Source organism: Antechinus flavipes, chromosome 4 (assembly GCF_016432865.1).
Source record: "Antechinus flavipes isolate AdamAnt ecotype Samford, QLD, Australia chromosome 4, AdamAnt_v2, whole genome shotgun sequence".
Taxonomy (NCBI): Eukaryota; Metazoa; Chordata; class Mammalia; order Dasyuromorphia; family Dasyuridae; genus Antechinus; species Antechinus flavipes.
Genome location: NC_067401.1, coordinates 51,774,900 through 51,782,594, shown reverse-complemented (window position 1 = coordinate 51,782,594; position 7,695 = coordinate 51,774,900).

The following is a 7,695-nucleotide window of genomic DNA, read 5'->3' as shown; positions in this document are numbered from 1 at the left end:
CAATGATTTCTTTAGAACACTTTTCTCTAGTTAAATTAAAGTGAGTCTGGCCATTGGAGGGATAGAAAATTATGCATGTCTCTGAGGATTATTGAAAGCTGAGTTAGCTCTTTAGTCCATCTATGTCTAGATTCTGAAACAGAAGAGGAATCCAGCTCAAGAACAAATTATTGGGGGAAGGCAAAGGAGATTTCTTTCTCCTTGTCTTTCTCCACCCCCTCCATAGTTCTGTTATGAACCTAATGAACCAGTATGAGGCACTGTGTTTAACAGAGCAGACTAGCTTCCAACAAATATGGATAAGAGAAGGGGAAAGAATCTTTAAGGAAAGAAGTAGTTCTAAGGAATGGGACCTCTGGCAGTTGTGAAAGTAGTCAGCTGTGGATTCAAAAAAAAGCAAACGATAGCAATCAAGAGTAGAGAGGAGAATCCTTTTATGTGAGCTATACTGCCAGGCCAGTAGAACTGTATGCAAGGATGATTGAGGAGGGGATTTTATAAGGATTCTACTAGCAAATTCTTTATAGGAGAACTTGTAAAATATCGAGTCTCTTTGGCCACATGTATTCCTCTATATTCCATATGTATTCAGTTGTGCCTCACAACCACTGCACTCTGTGGCCATTTCCCCCATATATTAGTGAGATAAGAGCACCAGGTTTATGCAGAAAAATGTTTTGTAGCTACTCTTCTTTCTATGCTATCTTGGGAAATGATGTTGCTTTTGTAGCCTACTGCTTTCCTGCTCACCAAAGTTATTCCTCTTCTGATCTAGAGCTGATGAAGCAGTGACAAGCACTTTTTTTTAACAGCCACCTATAATAGGGCTCTGAGAAAAAGTGTTATACTCTTTCAGTGACAAGCCATTTTTTCCCTTAGAAGTGCAAATAGCAAGGGATGTTGATTTGTCAATCAATTGCAAGCATCTTTTCACAGCAAAACAGAAGTCACAGAAAAATAAATACAGAGCCTCTTTTTCTTCTCTCTCTCTCAAACCAGAGAAAAGGGGGGCACTCTTGAGAGGTTTTATCTCTTTTGAGTTACAGATGAAACAGAAAGTGATTATTCCTGTTAGTTCTTCATAAAGCAGCAGGATTCAGCTCTTTTTCAATAAGCTTCTAGAAGCTGCTTCAGTCTTTCCACAATAAATCAGTAAGTTCCCAGCAAACTAACTGGGTTGTATGTATCAATTAAAAACCTGTGTTTTGGGGTTTTTCCCTTTTGTTCTGAATTGTACATATTTCATTATATCAAATTACTTGCTGTCTAGGGGATGGAGGAAATAAGGGAGGGAGAAAAAATTTGAAACACAAAGTCTCACAAAAATAAATGTGGAAAACTATCTTTACATGAATTTGGAAAATAAAATACTATTGAAAATTTTTGAAAAGAAAAAACAGACTATGTCATATCTCAGAACTGTTTTAGTTCATATTTCTATAATCAGTAGTGATTTAGAGCACATATGACTATTGAGCATTTTGATTTCTTTTAAAAACTGCTTGTATCCTTTGACCATTTATCAATTAGAAAGTAGCTTTTTTTTCTTTTTTTTTAAATTTTTTATTTAATAATTACTTTATATTGACACTCGTTTCTGTTCCGATTTTTTTCCCCTCCCCTAGATGGCAAGCAGTCCTTTATATGTTGGATATGTTGCAGTATATCCTAGATACAATATATGTTTGCAGAACCGAACAGTTCTCTTGTTGCATAGGGAGAATTGGATTCAGAAGGTATAAATAACCCGGGAAGAAAAACAAAAATAGTTCACATTCGTTTCCCAGTGTTCTTTCTTTGGGTGTAGCTGCTTTTGTCCGTCATTTATCAATTGAAACTCAGGTCTCTTTGTCAAAGAAATCCACTTCCATCAAAATATGTCCTCATACAATATCGGACAAAATATGTCCAATACAATACAATATCGTTGTTGAAGTGTATAATGATCTCCTGGTTCTGCTCATTTCACTTAGCATCAGTTCATGTAAGTCTCGCCAGTCCTCTCTGTATTCATCCTGCTGGTCATTTCTTACAGAACAATAATATTCCATAACATTCATATACCACAATTTACCCAGCCATTCTCCAATTGATGGGCATCCATTCATTTTCCAGTTTCTGGCCACTACAAACAGGGCTGCTACAAACATTTTGGCACATACAGGTCCCTTTCCCTTCTTTAGTATTTCTTTGGGATATAAGCCCAATAGAAACACTGCTGGATCAAAGGGTATGCACAGTTTGATAATTTTTTGGGCATAATTCCAGATTGCTCTCCAGAATGGTTGGATTCGTTCACAACTCCACCAACAATGCATTAGTGTCCCAGTTTTCCCGCATCCCCTCCAACATTCATCATTATTTTTTCCTGTCATCTTAGCCAATCTGACAGGTGTGTAGTGGTATCTCAGAGTTGTCTTAATTTGCAAGAAAGTAGCTTTTTAAAATAATTTTGACTTGTTTCTCTACATATTTGGAAAATAATACTTTTATCAGAGAAATTTCCAGAAAATTCCCCAAATTTCCTGATTTCCTTCCAACTTTGGCTGCTTTGGGATTTTTTATGTAAAACCTTTTAAATGTAGTATATTCAAAATTATCCATTTTACTTCCTATGACACTTTCTGTTTCTTGTTCATTCATAAAGTTTTTTTTTTATCCTTAGATCTGACCAGCAAATTTTCCCATGCTTCTCCAATTTTCTTATGATATTAGGTATTATAATTAAAGCATGGAGCAATTTTCTCTTAAGCTTGATATATGATATGTGATGTTGGTCTATGCCTAGTTTATCTGAACTGCTATCCATTTTTTCCAATTTTTATCAAATAGTGAGTTCCTCCCTCCCCTTACCAAAGTTAAGATCTTTGAGTGTATCAAACACTAGATTATTGTGGTTATTTATTACTGTGTATCATGTACCTAATTTATTCCACTGATCCATCATTCTACTTCTTGGTCAGTATGCTTTCATGATTACTGCTTTGTTATATAGTTTGAAACTTGGTACTGTTAGGCCATCTTCCTTCATATTCTTTTTATTAATTCCATTGATATTCTTGACCTTTCATTTTTTTTGTTGAATTTTGCTGTTTTTTTCCCATAGCTCTACAAGACAATTCTTTGGGATTTCGATTGTAATAACTTAATTAATAAAATTGTAATTTTTATTATATTGGCTTGGTCTTTCCAGAGCAGGGCATATTTCTCCAGTTTTAAAATTTTTATCTGTATGAAATGTGTTTTCTAATTGTGTTTATATGGTTCCTAAATTTGTCCTAGTAGGTAGATTCTCAAATATTTAATATTTGCTTATAGTTTTTTAATTGCCTGCAGTTTTATATTATCTACAATTTTTATTTTAAATGGAACTTCTCTTTTTATATTTTGCTCCTGGATTCATTGGTATTATGTAGAAATGCTGTTGATTTATGTGGATTTATGTTATGTTCTGCAACTTTTCTAAAGTTGTTAATTATTTCAAGCAGTTTTTTAGTTGATTCTCTAGGATTCGTTACATATAACATCATAGCAACTGCAAAGATTGCCTATTCTTTTTTTATTGCTAAAGCTAACATTTCTAGTACAATATTAAGTAATAGTAATAAGGAGAATCCTTGTTTCACTCCTACTCTTATTGGGAAAGTTTCTAGCTTCTCCCAATTACATATAATATTTGCTGATGGTTTTAGAGAGATACTGCTGTTTGGTATTTTTTATAGGAATGGGCACTGTATTTTGTCAAAAGTTTTTTTCTGCATACATTGAGATAATTATATGACTTCTGTTAGTTTTGTCATTGATATGATCAATTATGCTAATAGTTTTCTTGATATAAACCAGATCTGCATTGCTAGTATAAATCCTACTTGGTCATAGTAGATTACCCTCATGACAAATTACAATAATCTTTTAGCTAATATTTTATTTAAATTTTTTGCATCAATATTCTTTTTTTTAATAATTATAACATTTTATTGACAGTATATATGCATGGGTAATTTTTTACAACACTTCTGTTCTGATTTTTCCCTTCATTCCCTTCACCTCCTCCCCTAGATGGCAGGCAGTCTTATACATGTTAAACATGTTATAGTATATCCTAGATACAAAATATGTGTGCAGAACCAAACAGTTCTCTTGTTGCACAGAAAGAATTGGATTCAGAAGGTAAAAATAACCTGGGAAGAAAAACAAAAATGCAAACAGTTTACACTCATTTCCTAGTGTTCCTTCTCTGGGTATAGTTATTCTGTCCATCATTGATCAGTTGGAACTGAATTAGATCTTCTCTTTGTCGAAGATATCCACTTCCATCAGAATACATCCTCATACAATATTGTTGCTGAAGAGTATAATGATCTCCTGGTTCTGCTCATTTCACTCAGCATCAGTTCATTTAAGTCTCTCGAAGCCTCTCTTGTATTCATCCTGCTGGTCATTTCTTATAGAACAATAATATTCTATGACATTCATATACCACAATTTACTCACCCATTCTCTAATAGATGGGCATCCATTCATTTTCCAGTTTCTAGCCACTACAAACAGGGCTGCCACAAACATTTTGGCACATACAGGTTCCTTTCCCTTCTTTAGTATTTCTTTGGGATATAAGCCTAATAGTAGCACTGCTGGATCAAAGGATATGCACAGTTTGATAACTTTTGGGGCATAATTCCAGATTGCTCTCCAGAATGGTTGGATTCATTCACAACTCCACCAACAATTGCATTAATATTCTTTAGGGAAATGGGTCTATAATTTTCTTTCTCTGTTTGGGTCTTTCGTGGTTTACACATTAACACCATATTTGTGTCATAAAAGGATTTTGGTAGGATTCCTTTTTTTCTGTTTTTCCAAATAGTTTATATAATATTGGAATTGATTATTCTTTAAATGTTTTATAGAATTTACTTGTAAAAACAGCTGGCCCTGTAGATTTTTTCTTAGGGAGTTAATTGATGGCTTGTTCATTTTCCTATTTTCCTAAAATGAGGTTATTTGAGCATTTTATTTTCTGTCTTATTAACCTGGACAATTTATATTTTTGTAAATATTCATCCATTTTACGTAGATTGTCAGACTTAACAGTTGAACAAAATAGCTCATATTTATTGCTTTAAATTTCTCTTCATTGGTGATGAATTCATCACCTTTTCATTTTTGATACTGGGAATTTAGTTTTCTTCTTTTTAAAAATCAAATCAACCAAAAGTTCAATTTATTGTTTTTCCCATAAAATAAACTCTTAATTTTATTTATTTGTTCAATAGTTTTTAAAAAATTATTTTCAATTTTATTAATCTCTTCTTTAATCTCCAGAATTTCTATTTTGATATTTAACTGGGAACAATTTAATTTGTTCTTTTTTCAGCTTTTTTAGTTATATGCTCAAGTCATCGATCTATTCTTTCTCTATTTTATTCATTTTTAAGATTTTTATTCATGTTTATTCATATTTTATTCATTTTGAGATATAAAATTTCCCAGCTTGGCCACATCTCATAAATTTTTGTGTCTTATCATTGTCATTCATTTTGATGAAATTATTGATTATTTCTATTATTTGTGGTTTGACCAATTCATTATTTAGGATTTCATTTCCAATTAATTTTTAATCTATTTTTCCATGATGCTTTATAACATATACTTTTTATTTCATCATGATCTGAAAAGGATATATTAAATATTTCTGCCTTTCTTCATTTGATGGTGAGGTGGGCTTTTTTGCTTTAATACATGGTCAGTTTTTGTATGGGTGCCATATATAGCTGAGAAAAATGCATAAATTTTTCTAGCCCTAATCAGTTTTCTACAGAAGTCTATCAAATCTAATTTTTCTAAAATTCCATTTACCTCCTTAACTTTTTTTTCTTGTTTTATTTTATGCTTAAATTTATCTAGTTCTGAGAGGAGGAGACTAAGGTCCCACATTTGTAGAATTTTGCTGTCTATTTGTTCCTGTAACTCACTTAATTTTTCAAATTTGGATGCTTGATGCATATATGTTTAGTATTTATAATATTTATATTATTTCATTGTCTGTAGTACCTTTTAGTAATATGTACTTTTTTCCTCATCTCTTTTAATTAGATTGATTTTTGCTCTTGCTTTGTCTGAAATCAGGATCACTACTTCTGCCTTTTTTTTCTTTTTCAGCTAAAGCATAATATATTCTGCTTCAGTCTTTTATTTTACCTCTGTGTTTTTCTGTGCTTCAGATATGTTTTTGGAAAACAACGTATCATAGGATTCTGGTTTTTAATGTACTCTGTAATCTTCTTCCATTTTATGGGAGAGTTCATTCCATTCCCACTCATACTTATGTTTATTAACCATGTGTTTTTCTCCATTCTATTCCCTGCTTTCCATTTATACTCTTGTCTCTCCTTTCACCCTGACCTTCCTCAACAATGTTTTGTTTCTGATAACTGCTTTTCTGTCTGCTCTTTCTTCTATCAGGCTCTCCTCCCTTTTGTTTCTCCTTTCTCCTGTTTTTCTGTTTCTTTTACTCATTGTTTAGCCTGTTTTGTGACTTTCAAAGTTTGGTTCTGCTCCTGAAGTATGAGGCACTGTTCCAATCTTCTTGTGCTGGGATCTAGGGACTTGTTAATTGATTTTCCGTGCCAGGGCCTTGGGTGCTGGTGGCTTGCTCAGTGAGCTGAAGTAGTCTTGCTTACTAGTGCTTGTTGTGTCATGGGTTTCCAGAATGGCAGTTTGCCTTCTTCTGCACTGGAACTGAAAGTCTCAGAGATTGTCTGCTGTACCACTAGCCTGCTGAGCCAGAACTGAGGGGTCTCAGTTGATGTTCTATGCTTTGATTAAGAGCCTCCTACTGACTTGCCCAGACACTATTTGTACTAGGTTGAATACCCTTTTTACTCAAGTGTGATAGACCTTTTCTGAAATTTTTCTACATTATTTTAAGCTAGAATATTGTTTTATTCCATTTTTTAAAGTTATGTCAATCCAGAATCCATGTAGAGGTGTGAGTTAACATTGTTTCTGAGGGAAACTGAGGAAAGTTCAGGCAACTTCCTGGCTTTTTTCCATGATCATGGCTTCATCTTCAAGATAGATTTCTATATCCAATTGAATACACACACACACACACTCTCTCTCTCTCTTTTCCCCTTTTGAACCAATTCTAATGAAAGTAAGGTTAAAGTGTTGTTCAACCTCACTCCATCCTCTACTTTCAAAAGTTCTTCCTTGTGAACCTTTTTTATGTGATATTTTTTCTCTTTTCTTCTTCTCAGTATATCCCTATTTCTCACCCCTTCGTTTTTTTAGGTCATCCTAATCAAATTATTCCCATCACCTTTGTCTATGTATATTTCTTTTAACTAGTCTAATAATAATTAAGTTCTTGGAAGTTACATACATCATCTTTCCATATAGAAATCTAAACATTTTTAGCCTTATTAAGTCTCTTATGATTTATCTTTCATGTTTACCTTGTTATGCTTTTTATTGTCTCATACTTAAAAGTCAAAATTTCTATTCATCTCTGAGCTTTTCCTCCAGAATGTTTTAAAAGTCATCTATTTTACTGAATATCCATTTTTCCCTTGAAGGACTATATTCAATTTTGTTGGGTAGCTTATTCCTTGTTGTAATTCTAATTCTTCTGCCTTCCAAAATAGCATATTTCTAGCTTTTAATGTAGAGACTGCCAGAGCTGAGTTGATG